At 33.7% G+C, this 27,104-nt stretch overlaps 1 protein-coding gene and 1 pseudogene across 2 annotated transcripts in view; both read right to left on the bottom strand.

Annotated features, from left to right (window-relative positions):
- Positions 1-27,104, bottom strand: part of ZPBP (zona pellucida binding protein) — a 155,005-nt gene that overhangs the window by 8,344 nt on the left and 119,557 nt on the right. The gene's annotated exons all lie outside the window — the stretch shown is intronic.
- Positions 7,026-7,101, bottom strand: LOC116810004 (U2 spliceosomal RNA; annotated as a pseudogene).

The raw sequence follows: 27,104 nt of genomic DNA, 5'->3' as shown, positions 1-27,104 counted from the left end.
AGTAGGGTGTTAAAGTCTCCAGCTATTATTGTATAGGGGTCTCTCTCTTTAGCACTAATAATATGTGCTTTATATATCTGGATGCTTCTGTGTTAGATTTATATATACTAAGAATTGTTATATCCTCTCGCTGAATTCTTTATTCAATGACGTTGTCTCTTTTTATACCTTTTGTCTTGAAATCTATTTTTTTCTGATATAAGTATAGCTACTCCTGCTCTTTTCTGGTTTTGCATGGAACTTTTTTTAACCCTTTATTTTTCAGCCTATGTGTGTATCTGTCTGGGTGTAGTGTGTTTCATGTAGGCAACAGATTGTTGGGTCTTGTGTTTTTATCCATTCAGCTCTCTATGTCTCTTTATTGGAGAGTTTAGTGCATTTATATTCCATGTTATTACTCATAAGGAATTACTTTTGCCATTTTGTCACTTGTTTTCTGGTTGTTTTGTGGTCTTCTCCTTCTTTCCTTCCTTCCTGAATTCCTTTTAGTGAAGGTGATTTTCTCTGGTGGTATATATACATATCCGTTGTTTTTTGATTTGTGGTTACCATAGCCTTGCAAATAACATCATGTAACCTATTATTTTAAACTGATGACAACTTAATGCTGATTGCATAAACAAACAAGCAAAAACTAGTAAAAAACTCTATAGTTTAACTTCATCCCCCCCTTTTTAGCTTTTTGTTGTTTCTATTTATATCTTATTATACAGTGTTGTGAAAAGTTGTTGTAGTTATTATTTTTATAGGTTCATCTTTCAGTCTTTCTACTTGAGATATGAGTATTTATACACCACTATTGTAGTATTATAATATTCTGTGATTTTTGTGTATTTACTTCAGATGATTTCTTATCGTTCGTTAACATCCTTTTCCTTCAGATTGAAAAACTCTCCTTAGCATTTCTTATGGGCAAGGTCTAGTGGTGATGAAATCCCTCAGCTTTTGTTTTTCTGGGAAAGTCTTTATTTCTCCTCCATGTTTGAAGAATATTTTTGCCAGATATACTATTCTAGGATAAAAATTTTTTCTTTTTTTTCCTTCAGCAATTTAAATATGTCATACCACTCTCTCCTGGCCTATAAGGTTTCCACTGAAAACTCTGCTCACAAATGTACTGGAGCTCCATTGTATGTCGTTTCTTTTCTTTTGCTGCTTTTAGGATCCATTCTTTATCCTTGACCTTTGGGAGTTTGACTATTAAATGTCTTGAGGTAGTCTCACTTGGGTTAAAGTTGCTTGGTGTTCTTTACCTTTCTTGTACTTGAATACTGATACCTTTTTCTAGGTTTGGAAACTTCTCTGTTACCATCGCTTTGAATAACCTTTGTATCCCAACCTCTCACTCTACCTCCTCCTTAAGGCCAATAACTCTTAGATTTGCCCTTTAGAGGCTATTTTCTAGATCTTCTAGACATGTTTCATTCTTTTTCTCTTTTGTCTTTTCTGACTGTGTATTTCCAAATACCCTATCTTGAAGCTCACTAATTCTTTATTTTGCCTGATAAATTCTGCTGTTAAGAGTCTCTGATGCATTCTTCAGTATATCAATTGCATTTTTCAGCTCCAGAACTTCTGCTTGATGCTTTTTAATTATTTCAATTTCTTTGTTAAATTTATCTGACAGGATTCTGAATTCCTTCTCTGTGTTATCTTGAATTCTGTTAAGCTTCCTCAAAATAGCTATTATGAATTCTCCATCTGAAGGGTTACACATCTGTTTCTCAAGATTGATCACTGGTGCCCTATTTAGTTCATTTGATGAGGTCATGTTTTCCTGGATGATCTTGATGCTTGTGGATGTCTGTCGATGTCTCGGCATTGAAGAGTCAGGTATTTATTGTGGTCTTCGCAGTCTGGGCTTTTTTGTACCCATCCTCCTCAGGAAGGCCTTCTAGGTATTCAAAGAGACTTCAGTGTTGTGATTGAAGTCTTTGGTCACTGCAGCTATATCTGCATTAGGGGGCTCTCCAAGCCTAGTAACACTGTGGCTCTTGCAGACTTGCAGATGCACTGCCTTGGAGGTCTTGGGTAAGATTCAGAAGAATTCCCTGGATTACCAGGCAGAGACTCTTGTTCTCTTCTCTTATTTTCCCACAAACAAACAGAGTCTCTCTGTGTGTGCTCAGCTGACTGGAACAAGAGGAGAGGTGACTCAGGCTCCCTGTGGCAACCACCACCTGTGACTGCACTGGGTCAGACCTGAAGCCAGCATAGCATTGGGTTTCACCCAAGGCTCATAGTCACCACTGCCTAACTACCACCTGTGTTCACTGAAGACCCAAGGGCTCTACAATAAGCAGGTAGTGAGTCCAGCCAGGCTCATATCCTTCACTTCCTATTGGCAAGTTTCCTCCAGCCCTAACTGGGTTCAGAGATGCCATCTGGGAACCAGGGACTGGAATCTACCTGGTCCTCTATTCTACAGCAGCAGAACTGGAACCAAAGCTGGAAGACAAAGTCTTTCCCACTCTTCACTCCCCTATCCTCAAGCAGAGTAATCTCTCCCTGTGACCATCATTGCCCCAGGCCTGCAGCAAGTATTGCCTGGCTACCCCCAATGTTCACTCAAGGCCCAGAGGCCCTTCAGTCAGCTTGTGGTGAATGCTGCCAGTTCTGAGTCTCTCCTTTCAAGGCAGTGGGCTACCCCCTAGCTCAGAGAAGGTCCAGAAATCCTATCCAGGAGCGATGGCCTGGAACTGGAGACTCCAGGAGCCCACTTGTTGCTCTACTCCACAAAGCTGGTATCCAAGCTAATGCTTAATTCTTATGAAGGTGCTTTTTTGTGTGGATAGTTGTTCAATTTGGTGTTCCAGCAGGAGGGATAATCACTGGAGGGTTCTATTTGGCCATCTTACTCTGCCTTCTCCCTGTTTTGATTTTTTTACATGATACCAAAAGCACAAGAAATAAAAGAAAACTTGGGTTCTATAAAAATAAAACCTTTTGTGTATCAGGACACTATAAAATATAGTGAAAAGGCAACCCACAATATAGGAGAAAATATTTGCAAATCATATGTCTGATAGGTGGTTAACATTTTTATTAAATTTTAAACTCTTATAATTCAACAACCAAACAACCCAATTAAAAAATGGGAAGAAGGCTTGAATAGGTATTTCTCCAAAGAAGATATACAAATGGCCAATAAGTACATAAACAGATGCTCAACACTACTAACCATTAGAGAAATGCAACTCAAAACCATAATGAGATACCACTTCAAACACAATCAGACGACAACTATCAAGAAAATGGAAAATAACTAGTGTTGGTGAGGATATGGAGAAATTGTGAGCCTTGTGCACTGCTGATGAGAATGTAAAATGGTATAGTGGCTATGGAAAATCAGTATGGTGGCTCTTCAAGAAATTAAAATAGAATTGCCATATGAATCAGCAATCTCATTTCTAGGTATATGCTCAAAAGAATTGAAAGCAGTGTCTCAAAGAGACATTTGTACACATTATGGACTTAATGTTTGTGTCCCTCCAAATTGATATATTAAAGCCCTAATCTCCAATGAGGCAATATTGGAGATAAGGTCCCTAAGGAGATAAATTTAAATGAGGTAATAAAGGCAGGGCCTTTACCTGATAAGATTAATCTCCTTATAAGAAAACAGACCAGAAACACTGCTATCTCTTTCTCCATGAATATGCACCAAGGAAAAGCCATGTAAGGACAATACCAGAAGGTGGCTGTCTGAAATCAAGAAGAGAGCCCTCTCCAGAAACTGATCTTGGACTTCTAGCATCCAGAATTGTAAGAAAATAAATTTCTGTTGTTTAAGCCACCCATTCTATGAAATTTTATTATGGCAGCCTAATACAGTATATATGTAAAATAACTGAAAGCAGGATCTTGCAGGTATTTGCTTACCTGTGTTTAACACAGCATTATTCACAATAGCCAACAGGTGGATGTAGCCCAATGCCCATCAGTGAATAAATGAAAAACAAAATGTGTGTATATGTACAATAGAATGTTATTCAGCCTTAAAAAGAAGGAAATTCCGACACATGCCATAACATGGATGAATCTCAAAAATATTGTGCTAAGTGAAATAAGCCAGTCGTAAAAAGACAAATACTATATGATTCCACTTATATGAGGTATCTAGAGTAGTCACATTTATAGAGAAAAAATGTAGAATGGTGGTTTTCAGGTGTTGCAGGAAGAAGGGGATGGGGAGTTATTATTTAATGGGTATACAATTTCAGTCTAGAAGTTGAAAAAAATTCTAGAGATGGATGGTGATGGTGATTTCACAACAGTGGGACTGAAGTTAATGCCACTGTATATTTAAATTATACATTTAAATATACTTAAAATGTTAAATTTTATGTTATGTACATTTTACCATAATAAAAGTGATATATACACATTCATATATTTAAATTAGCTAATATCTACAATTTGATTATGCCAAGAATTCACATAGATATGGAATAACAGAGTTTCTTCCACACTACTGTTGGAAATGTATTAATAAAAACAACTGTGAAAAATAGTCTGATATATTTTAATTAACTGCATATCTTGTGACCCAATATTAGATAAAGACCTTTAAGAATCTTGAATAGAATATATAAACAAAAATATTCATTAAAGCACTGTGTGTCATAGCAAAAAATTAAGAACAATCAATTTTAACCAACAATAAAACAGACACGCACCCTGATATATTCATATAATGGAAAATTATACAAAAATTTAAAAATTTTAAATAGTGTTATAATCACAAAAGTACAAACAAATTTCACACATGTGGTCTACAATAATGTGAATAGGTTAAAATAACTATAACTGGATAGATTTATAATTAGATAAATTCTCAGTCTTGACTGGATAGATTCTCAATCTTGATATTTAAAAATCCAGCTGTATGCCGTTAACACAAAAATATAAGTTTAAGAAAAATTAATATATACATATGCAAAGCAATCACAAAATCTCAACCATGCCAATTTTATGTGACTGGACAAACCATTTTAAAATTGGCAGCTTTTAACAAGAATAAAAACAATGATCTCTATAGATAAGACATTTTTGTAAGTTTTAGTAATAATCATAGATCAGTAAAATAAAAATAATAATTCTTTAAAAGACATGTATATATGTATTTTATATGTGTTAATATATGTATATGTCTATTTATATGTACACATATAAATACACAAATTAATATGGTATATACCCTTACTTCATAGACCTAAGGGTAAAGAAACAAAATTATGAAATTATTGAAATAAAATATTAGAGTTTTTTTCATGCTTATGAGACAGGTAAAACTTTCCTAAGAAGAAACAAATATAATTGCAAGGGGTCCAAAATACTCAAAACATATTTTAAAAAATGAACAGAGCTTCCAGTTGCAATGCCAAATTTCAAAACTTACTACAAAGCTACAATAATCAAAACAGTGTGGTACTAACATAAGGAAATGCCTACCACCAATGAAACAGAATAGTGTACATAAATAACCTCATACATCTAAGACAACTGATTTTTCAACAAGGATACCAAGACAATGAAATGTGGAAAGAACAGTTTCTTCAGCAAATTATTCTGTAACAACTAGATAGCCACATGTCAAATAATACAGTTGAACTCCTACAACACACAATGTATAAAAATTAGCTCAAAATGCATTGATGACCACTTTGAAAAAAATATAGGGGTAAGTCTTCATGATTTTGGATTTTGCAATGGTTTCTTAGATATGACACCAAAAGCATAAGCAATAAAAAATAAATATAAACTAGACTTCATTTTAAAACCGTGACCAAATGGACAATGTTATGGATGTGAAAAGAAAAGCAAAGAACAGGTAAAAATATTTGCAAAGCATATATTTGCTGAGAATCTAATATACAGAATATCTAAAGAGTCCTTACTACTCAAAAACAAATAAACAAAATCCCAAGTAGAAACACCACCAAATGGCCACCAAGCGAACACGGGAAAAAATGCTCAACATCATTACATCATTCAGGAAATACAAATAGAAACTGAATGAGACACTATTTCACATATGCTAGAATGGTTAGAATAAACTTTTTCTTTTTAAAAAAAAAGGAAAATAGCAAGCGTTGGCCAGGATGTGAAGAAACAGGTACTCTCATACATCACTAATGGGATTGTAAAATGGTATATCTCTTGTGAAAAATGGTTTGGTTTATACTCAAAAAGTTAAACACAGAATAAGTGGAAAATAGAATAAAGTGGAATGACCCAGTAATTCCACTCTTGGTATGTACCTGAAAGAACTGAAAATGGGCACTTAAGTATATACTTTTCATGAATGTTCACAGCAACAGTATTCACAGTAGCCAAAATATGGAAATAACCAAATGTCCATGGATAAACAAATTGTATATATACATAAAATGGGATATTATTCAGCCATAAGAAACAATGTAGCACTGATACATGCTACATCATAGACAAATCTCAAAAACATTATGCTATGTGAAAAAAGCCAGATACAAAATAATACATATTGTTTTATTTTATATGAAATATCCAGAATAAATAAATCCATAAAGATAGAAAACATAGTGATAGTTGCCAGGGGGTAATGGTAGACATGAATGAGGCGTAACTTTTTAATAAGTACAGAGTTTCCTTTTTGAAGTGATTAAAATATTTTGGAATTTGGTAGAGGTGTTTGCAAAACATTGTGATTGTACTAAATGCTATTAAATTGTTCACATTAAAATGGTGAATTTTAATTAATGTGAATTTCAACTCAATTAAAAAAATAAATAGAGCTTCGTTTGATCTGTGGACCAGTATATAAATTGGTGTAACACATGTGTATTTGATAATCAAAAGGAGAGGTCAGTCAATCACGCATAAAACAATAAATGGTTAAAAGCAGTGAATTTAATGAATGACATAAATGGGCAGGTCAAAGATACCTGACAAACATTCCACACAATATATACAAAGAACTCCAATTTTAGGCACTACAGAGTCAAACTGCTATTTATTTCCTGTATAGCTTTGAGAACTTCTCTATGAGTTTAAAATAAAGATAAATGAGTTTTAATAAAGATACTACACTTGATCTTAGCCAAAAGGCCGAGAAGCGATAAAGAGAAACTCTCATAGCTATACAGGAAACAAATGTAAAAGCCCATCACATTACAGGCAGGGTGGAAGGATCTATATAACTAGAAGCTCTCTTCTCATCAGAAACAATAAATGCTAGAAGAGAATGGAGCAATGGTTTACTAGACATAAAAGTAAATTTTACAACTAAGAAACTATCTTTTGAAACTAAGGGTAAAAATAAAATTTGTAATAAAAATTAGACAGACATATTATCCAGGTAACAATATATGTTCTCCCAACTCCTGCAACATGCAATCTGTAGAATCAATCTGCACATGTACCCCTGAATAAAAGTTAAAAAAAGAAAAACTAAAGGAAGTTCCTTAGCCTGAAGAGATTACCAGATGGAATAATAGGAAATCCACGTATCAACTTGCCTGAAACAATGAAAAATAATAATAATCATTCAATATACATGGAAAAAATGGCTTTCAAGACAGTTATCAAACCACAGGAACTGTAATTCTTTGGAAATGAGAAACAAAAGATGTGAGCCCTACAATTGTGAGCCTACAATTAGTAAACTAACTTCCATAGCTTACTGTCTTGAGTGAGTTTTCAAATTATGTTACAGGGAACTAAGGTGGAGCCCAGCAAAGTCCCTCAATTGAGGAGACCAACCTAAGAGTCAGAGAAGACCAACACTGCTGGAGTTAAGACTATGTCCCAGAGAGGAGATAGCTACATAAACAGACAACCCCAGAGATGAGTAGAATATTTCTCCTAAATATGTTACACAACAGCAATCAGAAGGTATGTGTGAGGAAGCTATGTTAGGCTGGGAAGAAGAACATCTATTTTGATAGCAATAGAGGGAATAGTGCCTGGCAGTCACTCAGGATAATGAACAGTGTCTGTTCCCAACAGCCAGTATGAGAAACTCAAAATTCAAAAGGCACTGGGTAAAGCACTTGGGAAGGTAGTAGGAAACAATTACCTCTGGACTGAATATTGAACAAGAACCACCTATCAAATTACAAAGCAAGACATAAAAATAATCAAACAGCTTCCAAGAAATGCATTAATTGCATGTGAAAACAAAGACTCAGAAGAAACAAATTTTTAGGAACATCAAAATATCCAGCACTAAATAAGGCAAAATTCACAATGTTGGAATCTAAACAAAATTACTGTGCAGTAATAAGAGGCAGGAAAACATAACCCATAATCAGGAAAATAATCAAACAATCAAAACCAAACTGGAACTAAAGAGGTAAAATACACTGAAAGCTACAAAATATTGCTGAAAGAAACTAAAGATGACCTAAATAGACATTCTGTGTTCATGAGAATAAATACTTAAATATTATTAAGATGTTAATATTACCCAAAGGGATCTATAGATTCAATAAAATCCCTGTCAACATTCCAACAGCTTTTATTGAAGAAATGGAAATGCCAACCCTCAAATTTATATGGAATTCAAAGGGCACTAAACAGCCAAAAAAAATTGAAAAAGGAAAACAAAGTCGGAAGATACTAACTCCCAATTTCAAAAATTACTACAAAGCAATAGTCATCAAAATAGTGTGGTAAAGGCAAGGACAGACTATATAGCCCAGTGGAACAGAAATAAGCGCATATATCCATGACCAGCTCATTATTTATAAGGGTGCCAAGTCCATTAATTATGAAAATAATAGTCTCTTCAACAAATGGTAAGGAGACAAGTGGATTTCCAACTGCAAAAGAATGAAGTTGAACCCCTACTTCATATCAAATACATTAATTAACTCAAAATGGATTTATGACCTAAATATATTAGAGCGAAAACTATTAAATCCCTGGAACAGAACATAAGGTTAAATCTTCCTGCCTTTCATACAGCAACAAATACTTAGATCTGACACCAAAAACAAGGGTAACAAAAGAAAGCACACGTAACTTTGACTTCATCAAAATTAAGATTTTGTCCATCAAAGTATATTATCAAGAACTTTGCAAATTGGCAAAGAAGAAATGTTTAGAGAGTCTAAATAACTGGTCCAATATATAAACACTAAACATAAGAAAGCTGTAATGGTTTTATATTAACATCTAACAAAATAGGCTTCAATGTAAGAAATATTATCAGTAATATAAAAATGTACTACATAATGATAGAGGAGGAAGTGATCTGGAAAAAATACAATCCTAGATGTCTATTTAACTAGTTACTGAGTTTCAAATATGTGGCAAAACTAAAAGGAGAAATAGACAAATTCACAAGGATAGCTAGGAGTTTCAAACATTCCGTTCTCAAAAACTGATATAACAAGTTGAAAATGAAAAAACAGGGATATAGAAGATTAACTTACTAAAACCAAAAATATTAGAATAAACTTTTTATTCATGGGAGCATATAACATTTATCAAGATGTGCCAGATTTCTGGCCAGAAAACAATCTTTAGAACTGAAAGGACTGAATTGATATAGAATATGTTTTCTGAACATAAGATATTTAGTTGCAGATTAACAAAAATTATATTGGAATTGACCAGATATATGAAAATTAAACAACATACTAATGAATAAGACCTGGGCCAAATAAAATTATAAAATTAGATAATATTTTGGACTTATCAAAAACTTAAAAATTAACAAAAATAAAATTAGTGGGCTATAGATAAAGCAATGTTAGAAGAAAATGTAAAGCTTTTAAATAAATAAGAAAAAAGAGAAAGTTATGAAATCAATGTTCTATGCTACTCTCATAAGAAACTAAAGAAAGGGCCAGACGCAGTGGTTCATACCTGTAATCCCAACCCTTTGGGAGGCCAAAGCGGGCAGATCACAAGGTCAGCCATTCAAGACCAGCCTGGCCAACATGACGAAACCCCATCTCTACTAAAAAAACAAAAATTAGCTGGGTGTGCTGGTCCTGTAATCCCAGCTGCTCTGGAGGCAGAGGCAGGAGAATCACCTGAACCTGGGAGGCAGAGGTTGCAGTGAGCCGAGATCACGCCACTGCACTCCAGCCTGGGCAAGAGAGCGAGACTCCGTGTCAAAAAAAAAAAAAAATACTAAAGAAAGAAGAGCACATTAATTTTCAGGTAAGAAAGGAAAGACTTTAGAAACCATTAAAGGTATTAGCTAAAATTAATGAAATAGAAATCAGATAAGAGAAAATTAATAAACAAAATGCTGGCTCTTTAAAAAGACTACTACAATTGATAAACTTCCAATTAAAGTTTGGTAAAACTTAAAAACAAAAAACATATGTAGATGAATAATATCAGGAATTAATGAGAAAACATCACTACAGATCCTATGACATTACAAGGAAAATAAGAGAACACTATGATCAATTTGTGGAGTAAATTTGACATCTAAATAAAAGACAAACTCTTCAGGATATACATTATCAAAACAGGCTCAGAAAATCTGAAAAGCCCCATATCAATTAACCACTGAATTATAATTAAAATGCTTTGCACATGGACTTACCATTTTGTTGTTATGGTCTAAGCCACTAATATCCAGCCATCCCATTGATTACAATCATATACTCAAAATAATTATATTGTAAAATAACTATCTGAGTACTCTAAAAAGCAAAGAGATTCAAGTGAATTTAGAAGGACGGTTGAAAGAAACAACTCACACAGAGAAGAGTATCCATTCTGTTTGTCTGTTTTTAAATTTTCTGTCTCTCACATTTATTACCATTATTATCTAGAAAACTCTTAAATATCTAAAAATATTTTGAATTTAATAACAATGAATATATAACACTGAAATTAATGGGATAAATCTAAAGCAGCGTTTGAAAAAATTATCATTTTACATGTAGCTTTTATTAGGAAAAAATGGAAATTTCTAAATATCAATGCCCTCATTGAAAACTTCAAGAAATCTATTTTTGAAAAGTCCTCTAAAATATGTAAATTTAGCAAAGTAGTAGTAAGCAAGGGCAACAAACAAAAACTATTATATTTCTAAGTACTAGCAATAAATGATTACAAACCAAAATTTAAGCCACAATACCACTCATAACTCCCTCCAAAATGAAATAACTATATGAATCTGACAACCATGTATAAGATCTATATGATGCTAACTACAAACTACCAATGAAAGAAATAAAAGACCTAAATAAATAGATGGGAATGCTATGTTCATGGATCTAAAGATTTAATATAGTACAATTATGAAAATTCCACGAATCCTATATTGAGCTATAAGTTTAATACAATTGCTATCAATATCCTATAATAATTTTTTTTTGTAAATACAGATAAACTTCATACGGAAAAGCAAAGAAACAAGAATAGCTAAAATTAGCTTTGTGAAAGAAGAAAAAAGTAGGAGAAATCACACCACCAATTTTAAGACTTACTAACCATAGTAATGAAGACAGTGTTTGCTATGGTTTGAATGTTTGTCCCTTCCAAACTCATGTTGAAATTTAATTGCCATTATAATAGTATTTAGTAAGATCCTTAAGAGGTGATTAGACCATGAGGGCTTGGCCCTCATGAACTGATTAATGTCATGATCATGGGGGTGGATTCTGAGTTTGGCCCCTTTGTCTCTGTTTCTCTCTCTGTCTCACGCCCTCTTTGCACTTCCATCATAAGATTACACAATGAGAAGGCCCTCACCAGATGTCAATACCTTGATCCTGGACTTTCCATGCTCCAGAACTGTGAGAAATACATTTCTGTTCTTTATAAATTACAGAGTCTCAGATATTCTATTATAGCAGCACAGAGTGGACTAAGATAGAAAATTGATTTTGAGAAGTGGGACTGTTTCTAAAACAGTCCTCTCATCACAGGCCCAGAGTGTCACTCCTCGCATCACAGGCCCAGAGTGCCAAGGTCTGGGAGAAGGAAATATGTGAAAAGAGAGGCCTAGTAGACCCTCAGGACATCGAGGCTTGCTTCCCAGGGAAGTCTCAGGTCTCTGCTCCCTGCATTCTGGCACAGGGCTCCTCAGTCACCCAGGTGTTGCTGAAGGAGGCTCCAGATAGGACTTGAGCCACTGATTGTAAGAATACAAGCAACAAATCTTGGTGGTGTCCACGTGGTGTTAAGTCTTGAGGCAGGCAGAATGCAAGGGCTGTGGAGGCATGGCTTCCTCCACCTTTATTTCAAAGAACCTTGTTCTGAACAACCTGGGAGCGCAGGCAGAGACTTACCATAGGGGCAGAGCCACAGCAGAGAGCTTCTACTGTGGCAATGCCCGGCAGAATTGTGTGGTCAGAGTTTTCAGAGAGTCTCCACTACAGTAATGCATAGTAGAGCCACGAGAGCAAGGCCATGGGAGATCAGCAATACCAGCCTGGGAGAGCAGCAGGCATCTGACTCCAACCTACAAGAGCTGTTGTTTGAGCTATGACCAACAAAGCCATAGAAGTGTGGCTTCTCAAGCCCTTGAGGGCACAACCCCCACCCCAGTGTGCCCAGAAGGCAGGACAAGGGGTCAAGGAAAATTATTCTGGAGGCTTAATATTTAATGTTGTTTACCTTGTTGGGTTTTGGACTTCCTTAGGGCCATTTATCCCTTTCTTCTTGCCTCTTTCTCCCTTTTGGAAATATATCCTCTGCCTGTTCCACCATAATATTTTGAAGTAGATAATTTGTTTGATTTCACAGGGTCACAGCTGGAGGGAAATTTGCCTCAGGATGTATTGTGCCTTGAGTCTCGCCCACACAAATCTGATTTAGATGAGAGACTCTAGACTTTGAACTTTTCAGTTGACGCTGAAACAAGTTAAGACTTTTGGGGCTACTGGAGAAAAATGACTGTATGTTATATGTGAGAAAAACATGAATTTTGGGGGTCAAGGTCAAAATGGTATGATTTGTATATATCTTCAAAAAGGATATGTTGGAAACTTAATCCCCAATACAACAGTGTTAGGAGGTGGGGCCTAATGGGACGTGTCTAGGTCATGATGGCTTGACCTTCATGAATGGATTAATGCCAATTATAGAATGGCTTGAGGCTGAAAGGTCAGTCTCTTGCTCCATCTCACTCTTTCTTTGGCCATCATGAGATGAAACAGGAAGGAGGCCCTCATCAGACGCCAAACCCTTGATCTTAGACTTCCCAGCTTCCAGAACTGTAAGCCAATAAATTTCTTTTCATGACAAATTATGGAGTCTGTGGTATTCTGTTTTATCTATGATAGCAGCACAAAACAGACTAAGACAGTGCTTTATTAGTGCAGGGATACACACATAGATCAATGGAACAAGCTGGTAACCCAGTGAATTCCATTAAATATCGGAGGACAAAACAATATCAATCCTATAGAAGCACTTTCAGAACAGTAGGAGAAAACACTGTCCAACTCATTTTATAATGCCAGCATAACCGTAATCCAAAATCATAACAAAGACATTATTTAAAAATACAGAAAAATACTCTTGAAAAAGGTATAAATATTAACAAATCAAATAATAAATAAAAGGACCATGACCACATAGGTTTTTATCCCAGAAATGCAAGGGTTGGTTCAGCATTAAAGAGTCAATCAAAGCAAATTACTATACTAATACAATAAGTGTTCTCAGATGTTCTTTGACAGTTTTCAAACTGGCAAAGAACATCTAAGATAACCCTACAGCTAATACCATACTTAAAAGTGAAAGAGTTATTGCTTTTCCTCTAATATTGGGAAAAGGGCAAGAATGCCTTCTTTTGACATTTTTATTTAACACTGTACTAGAGGACCTAGTCATTGCAATAAAGTAAGCCAAAAAAAAAAAAAAAAGGAACAAACATCAGAAACAAAGAATTAAATCTGTTGCAGAACATATATTTATATTAAAAAGGATCTACAAAATAATTATTATATCTAACCAGTGAATTAAGCATAATCACAGGATCCAGGTTAATATTTTAAAAATCCATAATATTCTTACATACTAATGGGAAAATTGAATCAAATAACATGCTAACTGGAAAATTAAATCAAATAACCATTAAAATAACTCGATTTAAAAGAAAGCAAATAAAACATAACATTCTTATGAATAAATCTAAGAGATTTGCTAGAAATCTGAAATGAAAACTACAAAACATCCCAAAAACAAATTTAAAAAGAATTTACACACATGGAGAATCAACATGTTCACTATTTAGAAGACTAAATATATTTGAGATAACATTTAATTAATTTTGTCTTTAGAGTCAATGAAATCAATTCAAATTACAGTTCAACTGTTTGTAGAAACTGATATGTTAATTCTAAAATGCATATAATAATTCAAAAAACAGGCAAACAAGCAATTTTTAAAATAAAAACAAAGCTGGAGGATTATCCTATGTGATTTCAATAGTTACTATAAAGATATAGTAATCAAGATACTTCAGTATTGTTCAAATAACAGACATAGATGAATGGAGCATAATTAAATGCACAAAATTGCAGTCAGCTGAATTTTTGACAGAGGCAACATGGCATTTTAATAGAGGAAGAAAAGTATCTTCAACAAATGGTACTGGATCATTAAGATATGATATCTTTATAGTAAAAAATGATCATCAACCTTTTTCTCACACCAAACAGAAAAATCAACTCAAAATGTATGATGGACCTAAATGCGGAATCCAAAATACTATTTAAAAACACAGAGGCCAGGTGCGGTGACTCACGCCTGTAATCCCAGCACTTTGGGAGGCTGAGGTGGGTGGGTCACCTGAGGTCAGGAGTTCGAGACTAGCCTGGTCCACATGGTGAAAGCTCATCTCTACTAAAAATACAAAAAAATAGCTGGGCGTGGTTGTGCATGCCTATAATCTCAGCTACTCGAGAGGCTGAGGCAAGAGAAGTGCTTGAACCTGGGAGAAAGAGGTTGCAATGAGCTCGTGCCACTGCACTCCAGCCTGGGCAGCAGAGCGAGACTCTGTCTCAAAAAAAAAAAAAAAAAAAAGTAGAATATCTTTGTGAATTTAGAGTAAGATAAGGTGTATTAGAACACAAACACATACATAAACTATAGAATACAATAAATAAAATATACTTATCCAACTTTTTATTTAAAAACAAAAATGCAGGCCACAATCTGAGAGAAAATACTTATAGCACATATATCAGCAAAGGATTTTTGTCCATACTATTGTAAGGACTCTTACAAGTCAATAATTATAAGATAAACAACCCACTTAAAAATGGGAAAGATAATTGAACAAAGTATAAAACTCGTACCAATAGCCATTTGGAACTTGAAAAGATGCTCAAGATATCTTTTAATCAGGAAAATGAAAACTAAAACCACATGAGATACCACAATACACACATACTGGAATGGCTAAGATGTAAAAGACTGACAACACGATGCTATGGAAAGGGTTTGGAGCAACTGTCACCTCACATATTGCTGTATAATGCAAGTTATACTGTATAACACAAGTTATAAGTGTGTTACACAGTTAACACAAGTGGCTGTATAACACAAAATTATACAGCCACTTTATAAAGCCAATTGTTTGCTCCTAAATATAGATACAATTGGCTTACAAAAGCTAACAATTTGCCTTTTCTTAAAAATAAATAAAGTTAAATATACACTAACCATATGACCCAGCAATCACAGTCATAGGTATTTTTCCAGGAGAAATGAAAATCTATATCCACACAAAGACTTGTACAGGAATATTTACAGAAGTTTTATTTGTAATGGCGTAAAACTGGAAATAATCCAAATGTCCATCATCAGGTGAAAGAATAGATAAACAAAATGTGCTATACCCATACAATGGAGTACTATTCAGCAATAAACAGGGACAAACAATTAATACATTCAACAAAATGGATGAATCTCAAAATCGTTATGCTGACTAATAAAATTCAGACAAGGAATAGATATACTACATGTCTATTTGTATAAAATTACAAAAACATATGCAAATCTATAAGGACACAAAGCATATCAAAGCCTAGGAGTAGATGTTGAGAGGTCAGCTAGATTACAAAAGGGCATAAGCAAAATACAGGGCATGGGACTTTTCTTGACCATTGTTATGCCTGTATGGGTGTATACATGTCAAGTCACTAAACTGTATAATTTCAACATGTATAGTTAATTGTATGTCATTGTTGAGCCAAAATAAAACAAGTTGTAGAAGTTACTTAAGGCAAAATATCATTTATTTTGTGGTTATCATGCAAAACAATATTATTTGTCATTATTCATGATCCCACTAAGTGTTAATAGCATAAAATTTTTAATTAGGATAAAAAATGTCTATGATAATGGATATATCTGAGGAGAGAGGGAAGACAATAAAATTGTTGAGGACTTCATAGGAGGTGTCACCTGTGTCTTGTTAAAATTGCTGTAAATCTTAGAAAGAATGTAAAGCATGTAACAGAATATGACATTTTCTTTCAATGGATGATACATGTACACTTGCCTCCAATATCATTTCTGTTATTTTATGTGTTTGAAACATAATATTTATAAAGAAAGATTTCATTTCCAAAGAGCTATAATAAATCAAACACACATACATAAACACATAGAAACTTTCCCATGAAAACCCAAACCGAAATAAACCTCCATTTACAGCTTCAATGAAGAATTAAATATTTGAAACAAGAATTTAAATTTTACATAAACCATTTAAGAAAAGTTAAGAAGAGGGAAGAACTGCAACTCATTTCTGAAACAGCAGTGCTCTAATATAATAGTAAAATTTTACAAAAATTTACAAGAGAAGGGAACTACAGACCAAAGTCCCTCATGAATATAGACACAAAAATCCTTCACAAAATGTTATTATAGCATAAAAAAATTAAAAATATATTTTTAAATGATCATGTGTATTTTATATTAGGGGAGTTTATGTAAGGTTGCTTTAACATATGTCAATCAATCGATGCACCATAAAAACATAATAAAAGATACAAACCATGTGATCATCTCAATTGGGGTGTAAAAGACATTAGGAAAAATTCAACCTGATTTATGATTAAAAATCAAAATAAATAGGAAACAGAATTTCCTTTGTCAACCTGATTAACAGCATTTATGAAAAGCTCACAACTAGTGTCATACTTAATTGTGAAAGTCTGAGGGCTCTGATAGTGGGAACAAGATTAGCATGCCCACTCTTAACACTTCCGTTTAAAGTTTTCTAAATACAATAGTCTCATGAGTCAATAAAAAGAAATAATGAGCAAATAGATCTTAAGAAAAAAGTAAAATTGTCTTTATTCTTGTGGAATATGATTAGGTATATAAAGAAAAATCCTAGAAACCAAAAATAAACTATTGGAACTATCACTGAGTTTAGCAAGGCCACAAGATACAAAGTCAACATTTCTAGAAGAAAACAGAAAAAGGTCTCCATGAATTTGATCTAAGCAAACATTTCTTGGACAGACACAATATCCTTGGAACATTAAGAAAAAATTTGAGAAACTTGGTTTTGTCAAGATTAAAATTTCTGATACTTGAAAGATAACATTGAGAAAATGAAGACAGAGCACATACTGTTTCCAAAATACATAAATAAATCTTATAAGGAAATATTTTAAAAACCTGATAAAAAGATACAGGAAAGGATTTGAACAAACAGTTCAGAAAAGAAAATATATGAATGTGCAAAGAGCAAATGAAAAGATATCTTATATCATTAGTTATTAAGTGCAAATTAATAATACTATACTCTTATTAGGATGGTTATTTTTTTAATTTTATTATTATTATACTTTAAGTTTTAGGATGGTTAAAACTTTAAGAGATGGACAACAGAAAGCACTTCTGAGAATGTGAAAAAGCTAGAAATCTCATACATTGCTGGTGGGTGTGTAAAATCACACAATTTCTGTGTAAAAGTTTGGGGGTTTCTTACAATTTTAACTTATATTTACCATATCACTCCATGATTTAACTCTTATGTATTTACTCAAGAGAAATGGAAACATATAACCATATAAAAACTTAACATATAAATGTTCATACAACTTTATTCACACTAGACAAAAACTGGAAACAACTCAAATGCTGATCAAGAGTTGGACAGATAAATAGTGGTATATTTAATAAGTGATGGTAGAGATTGTGAAGTGGCATAAGGGAACCATTTAGGGTGATGGAAATTTCTGCATCTTCACAGTGATGTTAACTGATGTTAGTTAAACGTTAGTTTTGATACTTGTCATAACTCACTGAGCTATAAAGTTAAAATTGAAATGTTTAAAATTAAAATTACATATGTAAAATAAACACATTACATTTAAATAAAGAGGATTAGAAATACTGTCTCACAAAGACAGCTCTAGGCCCATTTGATTTCATTGGTGAATTCAATGAAACATTTAAGGACAAAAATTCTTATTATGGGTTTATTTTTTCAGAATACAGAAGAGGAAGGAATACTGCCCAACTTGTTTTTGAAAGGCCAGCATAATAAAAATGAAAAAGGAATTATAATAAAATATGTAATATAAATAATACAAATGCTTAGAATGTTAGCAAATTAGATACAGCAATATATGATGATAAAGTGGAGTTTGATAAAAGAACATAAGGTTCAATGCATATTTTAACAAATTAAATGTAACTACTTTATTTCAATAATAGAGAAAAGCATTGAACAAAATCCAACTCTCTTATCCACAATAAAATATCTCAGTAAACTAAGAATAAGTAGGAATTTCTTAATCTGATAAAGCATATCTAAAAAAATTTCTATAGCTAACATCTGCTTCAAGGTAAAACATTGAATGATTTCTTTCTAAAATTGGGGAAAATATAAGCATAGCTATTGTCACAATTTATATTAAATATTTACTTTAGGCTCTGTGATAGAAATAATAAGGAAATAGACAACATAAAGTTTAAATTGAATAAGTAATACGGTATTTAATGACCATATGATTATTTATGTATCAAATCCTGAGGTATCTACAAATTTTCCCCTAGAAATAGGTTTAATAGGTCACAAGAAACAAAGCCCACATACAAAATACATTTTACATTTTTATATCAGCAGCCAACAATTGAAATAAAAAATTCAATTTAAAATAGGGTAAAAAATGTGTTAGACATCATCATTGAAAACTGTAATACTGATGAGAGAAACTTAAGAAGCCATAAAGAAAGACAGATGTATCACACTTACAGACATGAAGCCACATTCTTTCCAAACAATCCTCACCTATTGAAAATGGATATTGACAAGCTAATTTTAACATCTATAGGAAAATGCAAAGGACTTTTTGTCAAATGGCATGTTCCAAAGATGGCAAATACCATATGCTCATTCTACATATTCTTACAACGTGACTTAATTCAGCAGTGGGGTCTGAGTTACCTTCTCTTGAACATCAGTGGATCTTCATGGGTATGGAAGAACTGACACTAGGTGACTTCTGAGGCTAGGTCATAAAAACATCATGGATTTCTGTTGTTTCCTTAGGACGTGAACTTTGGATCTTGTCTGCTGTACTATAAGGTGAAAATAACCAATGTTCACACAGGGCTAAGAATAGTCCATGCTCCCATGAGTCAGTCTTGAAAACACCAAGAATGACAGGCTGACAGTCAGAGTAAATTGAAAAGTCTTGCCCCAGTAAGTGGAATATAATTAATGTAAACAGATCATTGGCCCAGCTAATAAATCTTAAGAGCAAGACCAGAAATGATTAAACTGCTTCCAAACAACTTACCCATGTGTGCGAAAACAAAGGAAAGAATTGTGAAGAAAACTACACCAAGGTGCACCATACTAATATTCCTCAAAAGCAATGATAAAGATAAAAGCTTAAAAGAACTATCAGGTAAAAAAGAAAAACAAGGATAAAGGTGAAAGCAGATATCTCATTGGAAACAATCAAAGTGAAAAGACAGAGGAGGGGCAACAATTTCAATATAATAGATAATGAATAAAAAAACTATCAACTCTTAATTCTATATCCACCAAACAAAATAATTCAAAAATTAAGGTAAAAGAAGACATTTAGATATATTAAAAAATGAAATATTCCTCAATAGCAGAGCTACACCAAAAGAAATATTAAATAAAGTCCTTCAGGCCATAGAAAAATTACTGCAGATGGAAATGGGTATACACCAAAGAATGAAGTCTACTGGAAATGGTAGTTACATGAGTAAATACATGAGATTTTTTTTGGTGTTATTTCTATCCACATAAAAGATAACTGACTGTTTAATAAGCATAATAATAGTGTAGTGCAGGATTTGTTACATAGGTAAAACTAAAACGGATGTCTACAATAGCACAAAGATCAGGAGTGGAGAAATAAAGCATACTATTTTAAGATGCTTACATTATATGTAAAGAGGTATAATATTACTTGAAGGTGGACTAAGATAAATTAATAATATATACTATAAACCTAAAGCAACTACCAAAATAAAAACACAAATTTTACCTAATAGGTCAAGTCAGATAAATGGAGTCATAAACAACTGAGACACACCATGATAACAATAATGAAAAGAAAGCTGCAGTGACAATATTAAGATTAGACAAGGTACATTTCAGAGGAAAACCTATTACAAAAAATAAAGGACATTTCAAAATGATAAAGGAGTGGATTTAACCGGGAGCATATAACAATCTCAACCATTTATATACTTAATAACAGAACTTAAAAATACTTGAAACAGACACTGATAAAACCACAAAGAGAAACAGACACTTCCATAATTTTAGTCAGAAACATAAATACGCCTCTTTAAATAACTGGCAAAATAAGTAGACATAAAATCAGTAAAGGACATAAAAGATTTAAGTAAAATTAACAATAAAACTGACCTAATCTATATTTGCTGAACTCTCCTCCCATTCTCTGTCTCTGTCTCTCACTCTCTCTCAGTATCAATATATATGTCTCCATATATAGACATGACATATGAGGGAAAAATATATATTATTTTGAAGTACAAATGAAACATTTACCAAAATATATATACCATATACCAGGCCATAAAACATTTTTCAATAAATTAAAAGTGTTTAGGCATGCAAAGTACATACTCTAATAACTAAATTAAATTAGGTTTCCATAAAACAGAAATCTCGGGAAATCCCCCAAAAATCTGGAAATTAAACGCCACTCTTCTAAACAACCAAATGTGCAAAGAAAAAATTAAGTGAAATTATTAAGCATTTTGAGTTGAATGAAAATGAAAATACAACATGTTGAATTTTGTGAGGTGCAACGAAAGCAATGCTAGACAGAATTTTTTACCCGAAAGACACGATCAATCAAAACTTTTCTAAGAAGAAATAAACAACTTTTGCTGCAGAGATTAGTTTTGTGATTCACAGATCTAGTCAAACATCCAAGAAGCCCACAATAGAAATGGGGTTATGTGGGAAAGTTCTTTGGAGGATCCTCCATCTAATGGTGTAAATTTCCATGGCATACACAGGAGACCCACAAGATTTTTGAGAATGCTGTATCAATGTCTACTTAGACTATCGGGGACAGAGGAAGGATAAAATGAAAGAGGACTGATAGATTTCCAAAATTCTACAAGCAGAAAATGGACTAAAAGAGCTACTTGGCCTCAAGCTTGTGCTCTTCTTCAAGAAAAAGAAAAACATGACTCTGATGGAAGAGCAATGAGTCCAGGGCTGATCCAGCCCTAGTAATATTTCCAGAGGTAGGGAAGAATGGAGCTCTCATAAGCCCAGAGGGCAGAGCTTCTCCAGGTCCAGTGGGCAGAGAATAAAGCCACAGATGATTATTCTCAAGCCTTAAAATCTAATGAAATATTCCCTTCTGTGTTTCAAAGTTCCTTGGGATAACTGACCCCTTTGTTTCTTCTAATTTCTTCCTTTTGGAATGAGAATATCAATCTTATGCATATCCCAATCTTTTAATTTGGAAGCAGGTAACTGGTTTTCTAGGATCATATATCCATAGATGGAGAAGAGCTTTGTACCAAAATGCATCATACCTAGAGTCTCATCCATACAAGACTGACATGACCTAGATAATGATAATTTGGGACTTTCTTGGGTGATAATATTTAGGTAAGTTTTTAGAGTTAATGCTGCAATGGGATGAGATTTTATTTTATTTTATTTATTTATTGAGATGAAGTTTCGCTCTTGTTGCCCAGGCTGAAAGGCAATGGCGTGATCTTGGCTCACCGCAACCTCCGCCTCCTGGGTTCAAGCAATTCTCCTGCCTCTACCTCCTGAGTAGCTGGGATTACAGGCATGTGCCACCACGCCTGGCTAATTTTGTATTTTTAGTAGAGATGGGGTTTCTCCACATTGGTCAGGCTGGTCTTGAACTCCTGACCTCAGGTGATCTGCCCGCCTTGGCCTCCCAAAGTGCTGGGATTACAGGCATGAGCCACAGTGCCTGGCTGGGATGAGATTTTTGAAGATCTGGCACAGTGTGAGTATATTTTGCAAGTGGATGGGCAGGAATTTTTGAGAGCCACAACCACAAGGCAGGTTGTGCTGGGCTGAATTGTCTCCCTGAAAAATGTATGTCCAAATACTAACTCCTGGTACTTATGTAACCAAAACAGTATACTATAATATACTTAAATATAAGTATGAAAAGATAAAATATTTAATAGAGTATTTTTTCTAATGACAGCAGATTAATTTAGAACTAAGTTTTAAAAAAACATATTCGGAAAATCACCAAATGTTCAGAATTACAACACATTTCTATATAATCCTTAAGTAAAAGAACTAAAAAAAGAAATCAGGAAATACTCCAAACTCAGTAATGTGTGTGACCGCTAGACTGAAAGCCACTATATTTAAAATATTTTTCCTGAAACTTAAACAGATATAAATAAAAGGACAGATAAATTAGGTTCATGGATTCTAAGAAACAATATTATAACAATGCAAATTTTCCAAAATTAATCTATATATTAAACTCCACTCAAATCAGAGCACTCACATGTATTTTGTGAAAATTATGAGATGATTCCAAAATTTATCTAAAAATATAGCAACCTAGGAGAGCAAAAATTAAACTGAAGAAAAACAATAAAATTGGTAGATTTACATCAAAAGATATCAAGACATATGGAGCTGATTAACTAAATGTTAATTAACATATAATCTTAAACTAGATCTCTCATAAATTACTGATATAAGTACAATCATGCAAGCACATGAAAAATTGTGTAGCAGTATCTACTAAAGCTAGTATGCCAGGCCTGTAACTCAGCCATTCCATTTATAGATATATACTCAAGGAAAATATTTCTTCTGAAAACATTAACAATAAGATGACTTGCAATTACACTCACAATATCACAGCTATTAGTAATTAATAGTAAGCATTAATAATTACTGTTAATAATAGCACAAATAAATTCCAGTCAACAACAGAATGGGTAAACTGACTCTAGTCAATAGCATACTACGTATCAGGAGAAAATATTTATCGTCATATAAAACTATAAGAACGTATCTCATAGACATAGGATGAATAAAAGAGCTAGTCACAAAAGATGACATAATAATGTTATTCCATTTAAATGAAGTTCAAGAATAGGCAAATTAATTTATGGTGATAGATGTCACATTAATAATTACTTCTGGGCCAGGATGGGCTGTAAAGAGACCTGATGGAAAAATTACTGTAATATTGAAAATTTTCCTTCTATTGATGTAAACTTGTGATTAGTGATCTATATTTATATATTTAGTATTTATACATATTTTTACACATACATATATAATACAATAAATATATGATATATAGAAAATACACTATATAATATTTTTATAGCCAATATATATCTAAATGTTCTTGTAGTTGCCCACATAAGATCTATGTATCTTAAGTAGTAAGTTATAACATAACAAGTTTTCAATTATATACCTGAATATAACTACCCATTAAATTTAAATTTAAGATGGAATTGACAATTAAGAGAAAATATAACAAAACTGACACAAAATATACAATCTTAATGATACCATAACAAATATAAAGAGAAGATTATTTCTTCAAATTAATCTTCCAAAAAAGAAAACCTAGCTCAGATAACTTCAATAGAATGGTCAAAAAAAAACACGCATAAGGATGAAATTATTCCAATTCATGCAGAAGAGAAAAAAGAAAGATAAACCACACGTCAATTTAAGGTGGCTGGCATAAAGTTGTGTCAAAACCTGATTAGAAAAGTATGAGAAAAGACATGAAGTCCTTGCCCATGCCTATGTCCTGAATGGTATTGCCTAGGTTTTCTTCTAGGGTTTTTATGGTTTTAGGTCTAACATGTAAGTCTTTAATCCATCTTGAACTAATTTTTGTATAAGGTGTAAGGAAGGGATCCAGTTTCAGCTTTCTACATATGGCTAGCCAGTTTTCCCAGCACCATTTATTAAATAGGGAATCCTTTTCCCGTTGATTGGTTTTGTCAGGTTTGTCAAATATCAGATACTTGTAGATATGCGGCATTATTTCTGAGGGCTCTGTTCTGATCCATTGATCTATGTCTCTGTTGTGGTACCAGTACCATGCTGTTTTGGTTACTGTAGCCTTGTAGTATAGTTTGAAGTCAGGTAGAGTGATGCCTCCAGCTTTGTTCTTTTGGCTTAGGATTGACTTGGCGATGTGGGCTCTTTTTTGGTTCCATATGAACTTTAAAGTAGTTTTTTCCAATTATTGACAAATGGGATCTAATTAAACTAAAGAGCTTCTGCACAGCAAAAGAAACTACCATCAGAGTGAACAGGCAACCTACAAAATGGGAGAAAATTTTTGCAACCTACTCGTCTGACAAAGGGCTAATATCCAGAATCTACAATGAACTCAAACAAATTTACAAGAAAAAAACAAACAACCCCATCAAAAAGTGGGCAAAGGACATGAACAGACACTTCTCAAAATAAGACATTTATGCAGCCAAAAAACAGATGAAAAAATGCTCATCATCACTGGCCATCAGAGAAATGCAAATCAAAACCACAATGAGATACCATTGTGGTATCTCACTGTGTGGTATCACACCAGTTAGAATGGCGATCATTAAAAAGTCAGGAAACAACAGGTGCTGGAGAGGATGTGGAGAAATAGGAACACTTTTACACTGTTGGTGGGACTGTAAACTAGTTCAACCATTGTGGAAGTCAGTGTGGCGATTCCTCAGGGATCTAGAACTAGAAATACCATTTGACCCAGCCATCCCATTACTGGGTATATACCCAAAGCACTATAAATCATGCTGCTATAAAGACACATGCACACGTATGTTTATTGCGGCACTATTCACAATAGCAAAAACTTGGAACCAACCCATATGTCCAACAACGATAGACTGGATTAAGAAAATGTGGCACATATACACCATGGAATACTATGCAGCCATAAAAAATGATGAGTTCATGTCCTTTGTAGGGACATGGATGAAACTGGAAAACATCATTCTCAGTAAACTATCGCAAGGACAAAAAACCAAACACCGCATGTTCTCACTCATAGGTGGGAATTGAACAATGAGAACACAGGAAGGGGAACATCACACTCCGGGGACTGTTGTGGGGTGGGGGGAGGGGGGAGGGACAGCATTAGGAGATATACCTAATGCTAAATGACGAGTTAATGGGTGCAGCACACCAACATGGCACATGGATACATACGTAACAAACCTGCACATTGTGCACATGTATGCTAAAACTTAAAGTATAATAATAATAATAAAAAAGTATGAGAAAAGAAGGTTTCAGCCAATGTCTCATAAATGCAGAAAAAGGACTTTCTACAAAAATGTTAGCAAACAGCACTGTATAAAAATGAAAATACATGAGAATCTAGTTGGGTTTATTTCAGAGATGCAAATTTGGTTTAAGAGTAAAAAAAGTTTATGTTAATAAATGTATATCTATCTATCTATCTATCATCTATCTATCTATCTATCTATCTATCTATCTATCTATCTGTCTATTTATCTATCTATCTATATATATAGAGAGAGAGAGAAAGAAAGAGAGAGAGAAACAGAGACAGAGACAGTTTCTCTCTGTCACCCAGGCTGGAATGCAGCAGCGCAATCTCAGCTTACTGAAACTTCCGCCACCCGGGTTCAAGTGATTCTCGTGTCTCAGCTTCCCTAGTAGCTGGGATTACAGGCATGCACCACCACACCCAGCTAATTTTTGTATTTTTAGTAGAGACGGCATTTCGCCATGTTGGCCAGACTAATCTTGAACTCCCGACCTCAGGTGATCCAACCGCCTCTGCCTCCCAAAGTTCTGGGATTACAGGTGTTAGCTACATGTCTGGCCTATGTTAATAAACTAAGAAATAAAAATCAAATAATGATCTCAATAGATGTACAGAAAAACAAACTCAGTCTCAGCAGTTCTTAAAATACTCAAACAGAGAATCAAAATATATGAAGGAAACACTGACACAATTACTGGGAGATAGAGAGTTCTACAGTAACAGTTGGAGATTTCAGTACCCCAATTTCAATAATGAATGAACCTTCAGAAAAAAGATCAATAGGAAAATAAAGGACTTAAAAAACACTATAAACCAATTAGACCTAAGAGTATTATACAAAACCCTCCACACAACAGCTGAATATACTTTTTGTGTGTGTGTGTGTGTGTGTCAAGGGCACATGAAACAATCTTCAGGATAGATCATGTGCTTAGTCACAAAAAAGCTTAAATAAATTTAAGATACTGAAATCATACAAAGTATATTTTCTAATCAGAGTAGAATAAAGCTAGAAATCAATCATTTAAAGAACACTGAAAATCACAATATGTGGACATTAAACAATACAATCAAACATTCAAAGGGTCAATATAGAAAACACAAAAGCAGCCAGGTGCAGTGGCTCACACCTGTAATTCCAGCATTTTGGGAAGCCTAGGTGGGTAGATGACTTGAGCCTATGAGTTTGAGACTGGCCTGGGCAATATAGTGAGATCCAGTCTCTAAAAAATAATAATAAATAAATAAATAAGCCAGGCATGGTGGTGCATGCCTGTAGTCCCAGCTACTCAGGGGGCTGAGGTGAGAGGATCACTTGAGCCCAGGGGGTTGAGAATGCAATCAGCCATGATTGTG

This window comes from Hylobates moloch, unplaced genomic scaffold, assembly GCF_009828535.3.
Source record: "Hylobates moloch isolate HMO894 unplaced genomic scaffold, HMol_V3 SCAFFOLD_1, whole genome shotgun sequence".
Classification (NCBI taxonomy): domain Eukaryota; kingdom Metazoa; phylum Chordata; class Mammalia; order Primates; family Hylobatidae; genus Hylobates; species Hylobates moloch.
Note: the sequence above shows the minus strand (reverse complement) of the source record. Positions and strands in the feature narration are given on the sequence as shown.